The sequence below is a fragment of the Chiloscyllium punctatum genome, chromosome 23 (assembly GCF_047496795.1).
Source record: "Chiloscyllium punctatum isolate Juve2018m chromosome 23, sChiPun1.3, whole genome shotgun sequence".
NCBI classification, from domain to species: Eukaryota; Metazoa; Chordata; class Chondrichthyes; order Orectolobiformes; family Hemiscylliidae; genus Chiloscyllium; species Chiloscyllium punctatum.
In genome coordinates, this window is record NC_092761.1 from 9274664 (window position 1) to 9288277 (window position 13614).

Sequence of the window (13614 nt, forward strand, 5' to 3'; positions counted from 1 at the left end):
TAACCGTTCCAAACCTGGACTGGGATTGTTACTAAGTTAAACATTTGGTTAGAAGGAATTTGTTAAGTGTGTTCCGAAAACTCCCAGTCATTATGTAAGTGGCCCAACTGGAGAATGGGGCTAAACCTGACCTCCCCAAGGTCGGGAACGGGACTGAGGTGTTAGTGGGGGAGCACTTTGGAAAGTTACCACAACTGTATTAGTTTGAAAATAGCGATGGAAAAGGACAGGCCTGGTCCACAAGTTAAAGTTATTCAATGGAGCAAGATAGTATTAGACATGAATTTTTAAAGTAGATCTGGGGAGGCTATTTGCAGATAAAGGGAAGTCTGGCAAGTAGGAATATTTTAAAACCGAGATAAAAGGAGCGTTCAGCGACAGCATGTTCCTGTTAGTGTGCAGCTCAATGCTGACTGAATTAGGAAACAGTGGCTGAGTTTCAAGGCTGTGGTCAAGAAAAAGGAGTCACATGTCAGATATAACTGGCTGACTCAAGGGAATCCCTTCAGGAGCATCGGGGCTGTAGAAATACACTTAGGATGGAAATCAGGAATGTAAAAAGGGGACACGAGATAGCTTTGGCAGAGAAGGTTTAGGAGAATCCAAAGAGACTCCACAAGTGTATTAAGAGCAAAAGAAGAGCTCGGGACAAACCCGGTTTCCTTAATGATCAATGAAGGCAACGATGTGTGAAACTACAAGATCCAAAACAAATATTTCACTTTGGAACTTATTGTGGATAAAGACTGGGGCGCTCAGGGAAGTAAACAGTGTTTGGCCTGGGCACTATTGGAATACTGTGTGTAATTCTGGTCTCAATGCCATCGGAAGGATGTCGTGGAACATGAAAGGGTGCAGAAGAAATGACCAAAGATGTTGCCAGGGTTGGAGGATTTGTGCTTCAGGGAAAAGCCTGAATAGGCTGGGGCTGTTTTCACTTGAACATGGGAGGCTGAGGAGTTAACCGATAAAAGGTGTTTAAAGTCATGATGGTCATCGACAGGGTCAATAGACAAGGTCATTTCCCCAGGCGAGGGAAACTTTTCAAAGGGGTCTAAAGGACAACTGACTCCCGCAGAGTGGATGGAATAAGCTGCCAGAGCAAATAGTGGAGGCTGATAGAAATACATTAAAAAGGCATGTGGATGGATGTATGAATAGCAAGGGTTCAGAGGGATATTGGCAAAATTGTGGCAAATGTGACTAGAAACATCATGCAGGAGTTGGTCCGAAGGGCCTGTTTCTGTGCTGTACATCTCTATGACTCAATGTCTTGAAATGAGTCCACATTATAGAAAAGGAGGTGCTAGAGGTTTTAAAACACAAAGGTAAATAAATCCTCAGGACCTGATCAAATGGATCTCAGGACATTGTGGGAAGCTGGTGAAGAAATTGTAGGGCCCCGAGTAGAGATACTTGTACCATCGAGAGCTATGTGTGATAGGCTGTTAGACTGGAGGGTGGCATTGTGGACAGTGAAGAAGGTTTTCTGAGGTTACAAAGGGATCCTGATGAAATGTGTGAATGGCTGAAAAACTGTAGATGGAGTTCAATCTGATTAAACGCGAGGTAATGCATTTTGTACAACAAACACGTGCAGGTTGTATCCAATTAATGGCAAGATCTTCAGTAGTGTTGTAAAACAGAGGGAACTCATGGTTCAGCTACATAATTCTTTGAAGTTTGCAACATGGAGAGAGAGGATAGTTTAAAAAAAGGTGCTGGCCTGACTTGCTTTCATTGCTCAGTCCTTTGGATATAGGAGTTGGGAAGTCGCATTGAGATTATACTGGCCATTGGTGAGTCCTCTTCTGGAATACTGTGTCCAGTTCTGGTCGCCCAGTTATAGGAAGGATATTATTAAGCTGGAAAGGGTTGGGAGGAGATTTACTGGGATATGGCTGGGTACAAAAGGCTTCAGTATAAAGAAAGGCTGAATAGGTTGGTGTTTTTCACTGAAATCTGAATGTTGACAGATGACCTCATAGAAGTTTATAAAATCATGAGGAGGATAGATAGAGTTAATGGGAGTTGTCTTTTCCCATGGACAGGGGAGTTTCAAGACAAGGCACTACATTTTTAAGTTTAGAGGAGAGACATATCAAAAAAAGACACGAAAGGCACATTGTTACACAGAGGGTGGGTTGTGTGTGGAATGAACTTCTCAAGGAAGGGGTGAACATGGGGACAATTATAATGTTCAAAAGATATTTGGATTAGTACAGGAATAGGAAAGGTTTGAAGGGATATGATCCAGGAACAGGCAGGTGGGATGACATCCGTTTTAGAGTATAGTTAGCGTTAACTGAACAGTGCGGTATTACTCCAACTATGATTATAATGTTGTGTCATTAATTAAGAAAGGCTGCAAGAGAAAGCCAGGGAACGACAGACTGATGAGCAGACATCAGGGCGGGTCAGTTGTTGGGGGTCATTCTGAGAGGTAGGCCGTCCATGCATTTGGAAAGATAAGGCCTGATTACAGACAGCCAGCATGGCTTTGTGCCTGGGAAAACATGTCCCACAAACTGGACTGGAGTTTGCTCAAGATGTGAACAAAAAGATACACGAAGGCAGAGCAACAGACGTTGTTTCTGGCTTCAACAAACCCTTGTTCAGGGTGTAGCATGATACATTGGTTAGTAAGGGTAAATCACAAAGGATCAGGGAGAGCTTGCCAACTGGACACAAAATGGGATGACAGTGGGAGACAGTGCGTGGTGGAAGAGGGTTGTTGTTCAGACTGGGGTCTCTGACCAGCAGTGTGCTGTAAGGATTGGTGCTGGGACCACTGTTGTACACCATTTACATAAACAATCTGAGTGAAAATTTAGGAGTCCCTGTTAGTATGTTTATGGATACCAAGATTAGTGGAAGAGTGGGCAGGGAATATAGTTATCGAAGGGGATGTTAATCAACTGGGCCAGTGGGCCAAGGAATGAAAGATGGATTTTAATTCAGGTGTTGGATTTAGTTAAGACAAACCAGGGAGGACTAACACGGGTAATGGTTGGGCCCTGGGCAGTGTTGTAGAAAAGGGAGAGACCAAGGGATGCAGTTACATTGTTCCTTGGACTGGCATCACAGGGCGACAGGGTGTTGAAAGCGGCAATTGGCACACTTGTCTTCATTGGTCAGAGCATTGAGTACATGAGTTGGAGATATAGGTAACATTGTCGTCTATATTTCTCCTGGGCAGGGGAGGCCATGGGGTGACGTTATAAAGATTTATGAAACCATGTAGGGCCAAAGTAAGGTGCATTTCCAAGGGTAGGTGAGTCCAAAGCTAGAGGCATAAACGTGAGGTGACAGAGCAAGGATTTAAAGAGGGGGTTGAGGGGCAACATTATCCACAGAGGATGGTGCATAGACAGAATGGACTGCCAGAGCAAATGGTAAAAACAAGTACAATTACAACATGGAAAAGACACTCGGGCAGGTACATGGAGAGGAGAAGGTTTGAAGGGATATGAGCCAAACACAGGCAAACGCGACACATTCCATTTAGGAAATCTCAGCTGAAGAGTCATGCCACACAGAAACAGACTCGATGTCTCCAGTTATCGGAGGAGGAGACTATCGAGACAAGGCATGTTGTAGAGACTGAAGCAAGTTACAGCGATATGGATGGTCATCTGGACTGTAGGTTTCAAATATGTGAAATAATTGGTGAGAGGGGAGGAGATGACAGAGATAGGAACTGTTATAGGAGTTAGAATGATTGAAGACACTGGTCCTCAATACAAGCCATAGAAACAGTGTTGGAGAGGGAATAGGGAACAGAAAGATCCCAGGCAGCATTACCACACTCTCGTGGGAGGCCTGCTTTCCCCTCAGTTGTTCTGATGCTCCCTAAGAAAGCACAGGCCTTGACTGATAACTGGGAACTCCCGAAGCTGTCTCATCACAACAAAATTTGCAGCAGGCGTGGTGATTGAGCCTGGGGCGTGTTTGTACTGTGCTCCCCCTCCAGCACTTTCTCTATGTCACGTCTTGTTAGCTGATGTTTGGATCCCCCTTATTACTTTCTGCTCTGTGCACTGGAATGATCTTACTTGGCAGCAGGATTTATTGAAGACTCCCGACCTCCCTGACTTCGTCTTTCTGGCTGACCAACCATTGTCCCAACCAGCAGTTGGCAAGTCTATTGAGTCAGGAACTCCATGAGTACCTATAGAAGACACAGAAATAGGCAGAATGGGAAATTAGACTGATTCTGTGAGGGTTACACATATACAATGACAGTGAGCCCACAGAGATCTGGAAAATCCCGGTCTCCATTCCTGACCTGTGCTGCCTCATCTCTCTGGAGTGGAGAATTCTGTTGGCTCATGATCTGGAGTAGCTTCAAGAGTGAGAGACGCTGACAGAGGCAGCAATTAGACCCACACATGGATACCACATGGAGAGGTACTGAGTCACATCACCAGAGTGCCGGATCAAACAATTGTGCAGGAAGAAAGGGTTTTGATTCATGTTGCAATGGGATATACAAACTGTGAGCAGGTGAAGTGATGGCCTAGTGGCATTATTGTGTGACAATTTATACAGAAACTCAGCAAATGTTCTCTGGACACAGGTTCAAATCCCACCATTGCAAATGATTGAATGTGAAGTAAATGCTTCAAAAACGATGTAATTAAAAACCTGTAAATGAGTATTAAACAATTGCTGATGTTAAGAAAAATCCATCGGGTGCATTCCTGTCTTTAGTGAAGTAGTCTAAGATGGGACTGGGATATCACAGGTAATTACAGAACAACAACTGAGGGAGGGACAGGACAGGCAGCTCAATGTTCCAGGGGACAGATGCTGCAGGAAGGACAGAAGGGGAGCTGAGAGAGGAGGAGAGCTGCTGGTTCTGATGGGGTGAAACATCACAGCAGGACTGAGAGAGGATATTCCTGCAGGATCACCCAGTGAAGCTGTGTTCGTGGAATTAATCAATAACAATGGGTCTTCCCTTTCCTCTGATTGTTCTACAGACCCCGAGAGCCCCGCCCTCCTGCACCTTGACCTTCTCAAGATGGCGGCCCTCAGGCCCGCGCTCCCTCTTCCCTCAAACAAATGGCGGCCATGACACTGGGCCACTTCCCTGATCAGAGACCGCAACCTCCTAAGCCGGGCCTGGGGGGTCTTTTTCGAGTTATTTTTAACCTGTATCCAGGAATTGTGAAATTTCTCCGCTACTTTCTCCCAGCGAGGCTCCCACACACCGGCTCTAAGCGCCGCTCTCTGAAGCTGATCGCAGCCGCTGCCGGAGAAAGCAGCTCCATGTCGCTCTCTCTGTGTCCTGATCAATGTGACGCTGCGCATGCTCCACATAGAAACCAAACTGCGCGTGCGTCTGAGATTATCGGTGAGTTTATAGAGAATATTCATATCTACACAGGATCATGGGGAAAATATGAGTCATTAACAATTGCTCTGTCGAGTTATAGTCATCGAGAGGATTAGTATGCAAATAGATTGTTCGGTCCAACTTAACCATACTAGCCAGGTATGTAAATTACCAATCGTTCTGTGAGTTTGAAAATAAGTTTCTTACTCGAGTTGTGTAAACCGACCTGTGAATTATTCACGCCGACCTGTGAATTATTCTCAGCTCGTCCCCCTAAACTTTTGCAAAATCACCCATGTGTTTATCCAAGGATTGTTTAAATCTCCCTAATGTACGTTATCAGATTTACATCTCAACTGTTTCGTTAAAATCTCACATTGATTCATGGGAGAGGCTTAATGCTCCACTATGTAGTGAGAATGATCAATCCTGAAGCGTTCACTCTCCGAGAATGCTTTGGCCCCGTTCCTCACTCACTCTGGTTCGACGACCGGCTGCTGCTCGGTCCTCCTGTTCCGCCCCTTCCTCCCAATTGCGGAGTTGATTCAGGCGCGACTCAGTAGGCTAAGGGACAGGGGAGGTTGGAGTCGATGCCTTGTAATGTGGTGAAAATGTCCTGAATCTTGGATCGAGAGGGCAGGTGTGTGTAACAACAACCTGATTAAGAAAAAACAAGGGAAGGCAGGAACAGAGTAAAAACAATAGAACATGCAAACAATGTGGTGGGGCTCTCAATGCTCTGGTGATTTTCGTCTTTACCATGTGTTTCAGGGCCCCAGGGCATCCCAGTACAGACTGTGCCACTTCTCTTTGTGTACAGCCAGATACCACGATTGTAGGGCAAAGTGATGTGGTGGGGTACAGATTCTGGATTAGAGGTGCTGGAAGAGCACTGCAGTTCAGGCAGCATCCGAGGAGTAGTAAAATCGACGTTTCGGGCAAAAGCCCTTCAGGAATAAAGGCAGAGAGCCTGAAGCATGGAGAGATAAGCTAGAGGAGGGTGGGGGTGGGGAGAAAGTAGCATAGAGTACAATATGTGAATGGGGGAGGGGATGAAGGTGATAGGTCGGGGGCAGTCGGAGGATGGAGTGGATAGGTGGAAAAGAAGACAGGCAGGTAGGACAAGTCAGGACAAGTCACGGGGACAGTGCTGAGCTGTAAGTTTGAAACTGGGATGAGGTGAGGGAAAGGGAAATGAGGAAACTGTTGAAGTCCATATTGATGCCCTGGGGTTGAAGTGTTGCGAGGCGGAAGATGAGGCATTCTTCCTCCAGGTGTCTGGTGGTGAGCGAGCGGCGCTGAAGGAGGCCCAGGACCTCCATGTCCTCAGCAGAGTGGGAGGAAGAGTTGAAATGTTGGGCCACAGGGCGGTGGGGGTGATTGATGCGGGTGTCCCGGAGATCTTCCCTAATGTGCTCTGCTAGGAGGTGTCCAGTCTCCCCAATGTAGAGGAGACCGCATCGGGAGCAATGGATACAATAAATGATAATAGTGATGCACAGATAAAATTTTGATGGATGTGGAAGGCTCCTTTAGGGCCTTGGATAGAGGTGAGGGAAGAGGTGTGGGCACAGGTTTTACAGTTCCTGCGGTGGCAGGGGAAAGTGCCAGGATGGGAGGGTGGGATTTTGGGGGCCGTGGACCTGACCAGGTAGTCATGGGGGAAACGGTCTTTGCGGAAGGCGGAGAGGGGTGGGGAGGGAAATATATCCCTGGTGGTAAGGTCTGTTTGGAAGTGGTGAAAATGTCGGCGAATGATTTGGTTTATGCGAAGGTTAGTGGGGTCGAAGGTGGGGTCTGAGTGCAGAGGTGCGGGATGTGGACGAGATGCATTGGAGGGCATCTTTAACCACGCGGGAAGGGAAATTGCAGTCTCTAAAGAAGGAGGCCACCTGGTGTGTTCTGTGGTGGAACTGATCATCCTGGGAGCAGATACGGTGGAGGCGGAGGAATTGGGAATATGGGATGGCATTTTTACAAGAGATAGGGTGGGAAGAGCTGTAATCCAGGCAGCTGTGGGAGTCGGTGGGTTTGTAAAAAATGTCAGTGTCAAGTCGGTCATCATTAATGGCGATGGAGAGGTCTAGGAAGGGGAGGGTGGTGTCAGAGATGGTCCGGGTAAGTTTAAGGTCAGGGTGGAATGTGTTGGTGAAGTTGATGAATTGCTCAACCTCCTCGCGGGAGCACAAGGTGGCGCCAGTGCAGTCATCAATGTAGTGGACTGGGGAGTAATTACGGAAGATCGACTGTTCTATGTAGCCAACAAAGAGACAGGTATAGCTGGGGCCCATACGGGTTTCCATGGCTACCCCTTTGGTCTGGAAGAAGTGGGAGGATTCGAAGGAGAAATTGTTAAGGGTGAGGACCAGTTCGGCCAAACGAATGAGAGTGTTGGTGGAAGGGTACTGTTGGGGATGTTGGGAGAGGAAAAAATGGAGGGCTTGGAGGCCCTGGTCATGGCGGATGGAGGTATAGAGGGATTGGATATCCATGTTGAAGATGAGGCATTGGGAGCTGGGGAAACAGAAGTTTTGGAGGAGGTGGAGGGCGTGGGTGGTGTCTCAAACGTATGTGGGGAGTTCCTGGACTGGGGGGATAGGACAGTGTCATGGTAGGTAGAGATGAGTTTAGTGGGGCAGGAGCATGCTGAGACAATGGGTCGGCAAGAGTGGTCAGGCTTGTGGACCTTGGGAAGGAGGTAGAACCGTGCAGTGCGGGGTTCCTGGACTATGAGGTTGGAAGCTGTGGGTGGGAGATCTCCTGAGTTGATGAGGTTCTGTGTGGTCTGGGAGATGAAGGTTTGGTGATGGGGATGGGGTAATGGTCGAGGGGGCAGTAAGAAGAGGTGTCCTCGAGTTGGCATTTGGCTTCAGCAGTGTCAAGGTCAGTGCGCCAGACTAACACTGCGCCCCCTTTATCTGCTGGCAAAATGGTGAAGTTGGGATTGGAGCAGAGGGATTGGAGGGCTGCACGTTGTGAGGGTGAGAGGTTGGAGTGGGGGAGGGGGGTAGACAGGTTAAGGCAGCTAATGTCCCGGCGGCAGTTGGAAATGAAAGGTCGAGGGCAGGTAATAGGCCAGCACGGGGTGTCCAGGTGGATGCAGTGTGTTGGAGGTGGGTGAAGGGGTCCTTGGAATGTGGGCAGGAGTCCTGATTGTGAAAGTAATCTTGGACATGGAGGCAACAGAAGAATTGTTTGCCCAGATTATTTTTTCTTGAGTATTTTTGACAGTCAAGAATTCTTTTTTCCAATAAGCAAGTGTATTTTCCATCCATTTCTGATAATCAAATTCTGAACCATTTTCATTCCCTGTAATCCATTTTGCACTCCCTGAAACATTAACTTTGTTTCTCCTTCCACAGATACCAGTGATTAATGCCAAAGCCCTGTTGCTTGTGGAGAGGGTGATGTTTGACTTTCTTGTACAGCTGCAGTTTGTGTGGTGAAGGTGCTCCCACAATGTGGTTGGGTAAGAGACATTACAGATTATTCATTACAGCAACAGTGATTATTTGAAGATAATGTCCAAATCAAGAACAGTTTGTAGTTTTATGATCATGCTTATAATTTCACAAAAATGTAATTGAGAACTTTAGAAATAAGGCCAGGGATGGAGATTTTAGGACAGGTGACCAAAAGCATTGCCAAAAAGCAGGCTTTGAGGGATTTCTTAAAGGTGAAAAGCAGACCTGTGAGGTTTTGTCTGTAAGTTCCAGACCATGTTGCTTTAGTAACTGTAGAATCAGCTACACAGTTGAAGTAATGAATTAACCAATCGTTGGGAGTCTCGAAGAAAATGGGTTGAGACCTCGATAAAGGATGTGTGGTGCAGGGAGCTAGGGATGATAACAGCCAGGAATCAAATCAAGAATGAGAATTTTAAATTGTTGTTGCTTATGAATAGGAGCCTTTTGACAGATCAACATGTTTGGGGAGAAGTGAGCACGTGGGCGATAGAGCTTTCATTTTTTTCTTGAGATTACAGGGAGGTTGAATTTGGGAGGCTGGCCAGGAGTGTGTTTGGATAATTAAGTTTTGAGATGACACACGATGGATGAGAGTTTCAGTATATGAGCTGAGATGAGGGTGGAATCACCTTGATATAGTGGTGTTGGAGTGGGACTGGGCTGTTCCCCTCACCTCACCTCCGGGATTCAGCTGGTTGTCAGGTTGTGAATCAGGGCAGTAACACAATCGGGAGCTGAGTGGCCCTGGTGCAGCCTAAAATGAGTATCGCTCAGCTGGCTGTTGCTGAGCAGCTGCTGTTTGATAGCCCTGATGATGACATCTTCCATCACTTTACTGCTGATCGAGTGTGGACTGACAGAGGGAAGTTGCTTGAGTTGGATTTGCCCTGTGTTTTTGTGTTGAATATCCCTGGGCAATGTTCCACATTGTCGGTCGATGCCAGTGCTGGAGCGGTACGTGACTTGGTGGGTGGCAAGTTCTGGAGCACAATCTATCAGTATTATTGCCAGACTGTCAGCAGGACCCATAGCCTTTACACTACTTAACCATTTCTCGATATTGTTCGAACTAAATTGAACTGGCTTAAAGCTCACATCTGTGACGTTAGGAACCACTGGAGAAGGCTGACGTGGATCATCCCACTTTGCATTTGGCTGAAAATTACTGCAAATGCTGTCATCTTGTCTTTTGCATGGATGTGTGAAACCCCTCCATCAGTAAGGGTGGGGATATCTGTGGTGCTTCCTGCAAAGAGTTGTTTAATTGTCCATTACCATTCACAACTGGGTGTGGCAGAACTGCAGAGCTCTGATCTGATCCATTGACTATGGGATCACTTAGCTCAGTTGCTTGCCGCTGATGCTGTTTGATGTGCAGATAGTCCTGCTTGGTAGCTTCACCAGGTTGACACTTCATTTTTATGTCTGTCTGGTGCTGCTCATGGCATGCTGTCCTTTCCTGTCCATTGTGATGGGTGAGTGCAGGATTTACAAACCCATGAGATTACAGATTGTGCTGGAGTACAGTTCTGCTGCTGTTGTTATCCCACAGTGCCTCAGCGAGATCCAGTTTGAGTTCCTACATCTGTCCTATTTAGCACGGTGATAGTACCACTCGGCACAATGGAGGTTTTTCTCAACTTTAAGGTAAGGCTTTGTCTCCAAAAAGACTGTGGGATGGTCGGTCTTATCGATACTGTCATGGACAGATGTATTTGCTGCTGGTTGATTCATACTGATAAGATGTAGTATGTTTTTTCCCTCTTGCTGGTTCCGTTACCGCCTGCTGCAAACCCAGTTGAGCAGCTATGTCCTTGAGGACCCGACCAGCTCAGTCAGTAATCCTGCTGCTGAGCTACGCTTGGTAGAGGACATTCAAATCCTGTACCCAGAGTAGGCTTGTCACCATTTTATTGCCTCAGTGCTTCCTCCAAGTGTTTTTCAACGTGGAGGAGCACTGATTCATCAGCTGCGGGAGCACGGTACATGGTAATTAGCAGGAGCCATGTGACTTCCTGGTGTCCAAAGTCAATGCTAAGTACTCCCAAGGCAAATGGTTCCTGTGTGTACACTACTGTGCCATCACCTCTGCCTGGTCTGTCCTGCTGGTGGGACAGGACATATCCAGAGATTTCAGGAGAAAGTGAAGACTGCCGATGCTGGAGATCAGAGTCGAGAGTGTGGTGCTGGAAAAGCACAGCAGGTCAGGCTGATGAAGGGCTCAGGCTCAAAACATCGATTCTCCTGCTCCTCAGATGCTGCCTGACCTGTTGTACTTCTCCATCATCACACTCTATCTAGGGATGGTTATTGTGGTGTCTGGCCATTATCTGTAAGGGGTTACTCTGTGAGTATGACTTTGTCAGGCTGTTCCTTGCCTAGTCTGTGAGACAGCTCGGCACAAAAAAACACAGATGTTAGTGAGCAGGATGTTGCAGAGTCGAGAGGGCTGATTCTGTGGTTGTATTTCCTAATGCCTTGTTAGATGCCGAGTGGTCCATCCAGTTTCATTCCTTTGTTGAGACTTTGCAGTGATTAATACAGTGAGTAGCTTGTTGGCCAACTGTCAGGTTGGCAGGATTTTTTTCGCCATTGACAATGGTTCCATGGAGATCAGGAGATTCCTAATTCATTATTTTTTCTTGAATTCAGATTCTACCATCTGCCGAGCTGGGATTCGAACAAGGACTTCAGTTGTACATTTTAATATTCTGGATAAAAGTTAAATACATTAGGTTTGTTCATTCATTTTAAATATCACTAACCCTGGTTTTGCTTCTTTGTAAAACACTGTCCATCATCCTGTCTCCTTCATCCTTCCCTCCAACAACAAGAGCAAGGCGCACATTGAGTTTCTCTGTCACTGAGACTGAGACAATCTGATCAGCTGCCTCTGCTGCTTCTCTCCCTCCCACTAGGCCACCGAGACAAGCTGCCTCACATGGTGTTCCTGATTTTTGTCCCAAACTTACATCTTTCTCCAGTCTCTTGTCAAGCCTTATGAGAGCTCACCTTGATCTTTTACTAGTCTCGCTAAACTACAGATATTCCAACTCTGTTTCCTCCTCATCACTCCCCCTCCCCAATTCACAGGTATTGTTCCTTGTTCTGTCTGTCTGTCTTTTCTGGTTATGTCCTTCTCATCCATTCTGCCAAAAAAACTAACATTTGACCTCACCATCATTTGTAAATCCTGCTCCATCTCCACTCTCCCTTTCATTTCTGAATTCCTTGTATTTGGTGTCTCTCAAGGATCTATCCTTGGTCCCTCCTGTTTCTCACCTACACACTGCCAGGAAGTGACATTGTCCAAAAACACAGTGTGAGGTTTCACATGTACACTGACGATGTCCAGCTCTCCTTCCCCACCATCCCTCTCCATTGCTCCACTGTTGCTCAGTTACCAAACTGCTTATCACATTCCCACTACCCGATTAACTGCAATTTCCTCCAAAGAAACATTGTTACGGTTAAACCCATTACCTTCAGTTGCTATTACAAATTCCTTTCTCTTACTTCTGAGCCCCTCCCTCTCTCTGGGTGCAGTCTGAGATAGAACTAGACTCTTCACAACATTGCTGTCATATCTGTAACCCCAAGGTGACCTTCTGATCAGACATCTATGCAATCACAAACACCAGGAATTCCAATCTCTAAAATGTTGCTTGTCTCCACCTCACCCTAGCTCCATTGCTACTGAAACCCCTTACCCATGTCAGTGTTACCTTAAACTTGATGAATCTGAAATGAACCCTTGATTTCGTGACTGACCCAGAATCTGCTAGCTTTCAGTGTTTCCTGCACAAATAACCCCCGATCCCTTTGTGGTGCAGCTTTCTACAGTTTCCACTATGTGAATAGCACTCCGTTCTCTTATTATCCCCTCCAAAATGACCGACTTCACTTTTTCCCAAATTATACTCCATCTGACAACTTGTTGCCCCCTTCTCCTGTGCATCTCTCTCTCTTCACAATCCTCTTAGAACTTTACAGTTATGCCTTTTCCAGGAGTTCCCCACCCATTCTTCTAAACATTTACTGGGAGCACTGGGCAGTGTGAAGCATGCAGAGTTGCTCTGTTTTTAGAGATACTGTATGGGAGGAGCTTGCTGCCCATTGGTCTGAATTGAGGCAACTTGCCCATCGAGCTGCATGAGCCTTTCACACCCCATGTCTTTTTTATGAAGCACAGCAGCAGCATGGAAGGAAAGAAAAGGAAGCAAATCCTGCTCTCCATATCTCACTGACTCTTGGAATATTCTGTCCCATGTGTCAAAGATCTGCCCTGTTCAATCACATGAAGTCCCAAGGTGGAAACTCCTAGAAACCCACATAAATTTCCACCTGAACTGACTGCTGACCTCCACAAGGGGTAATGTGTCCAGTCATCCTGGCCCAGGAGGAGGGGATGGTGCGAAGTTTCTAACCTGAACTGACAATGATGGGTTTTATAAACTTGTATTACAGGATACTACAGGTGGACATTCAGATGGTAATCTCAGTCATTGTAACACCTAACTCTGATTGAATTAGTCAATTCATCAGGACCTGGATATTTACATTGTGTGTGAGTATTGTATTCCATCTGAATCCCATTTGCTGCATAAACGTTCTCCTTTGAATCTTCCCAAACCTTTAATGTGTGTCCTGTAATCCTTGTATAATGAGCTGATGGGTGTAAGGTTTATTATTATAACGTGTAACTTTTCTAAACCCCTCTGTCACAGCTTCCCGCAATTGCCTTTGCTACAAGGAGAACACCTCAGTTTCCCCAAACCCCTGATTCCCCAATGTCTGTTTGTTCTC

At 46.4% G+C, this 13614-nt stretch overlaps 2 long non-coding RNA genes across 4 annotated transcripts in view; one reads left to right on the top strand and one right to left on the bottom strand.

Annotated features, from left to right (window-relative positions):
* LOC140493961 (uncharacterized) overlaps positions 1-5270 on the bottom strand; it is a 51663-nt gene extending 46393 nt beyond the window's left edge. For all 3 annotated transcript variants that reach the window (XR_011963803.1, XR_011963805.1, XR_011963804.1), the window contains exons 1-2: positions 5158-5270; positions 4056-4171 (exon numbers count right to left, since the gene is read on the bottom strand). This is a non-coding gene — a long non-coding RNA (uncharacterized lncRNA). The remainder of the gene's footprint in view (positions 1-4055; positions 4172-5157) is intronic.
* A 3438-nt stretch (positions 5271-8708) lies between these two features.
* Positions 8709-13368, top strand: LOC140493962 (uncharacterized). Its single transcript, XR_011963806.1, has 3 exons — positions 8709-8810; positions 11461-11543; positions 13276-13368. It is a non-coding gene; the product is annotated as an uncharacterized lncRNA (long non-coding RNA).
* Positions 13369-13614: the final 246 nt, after the last annotated feature.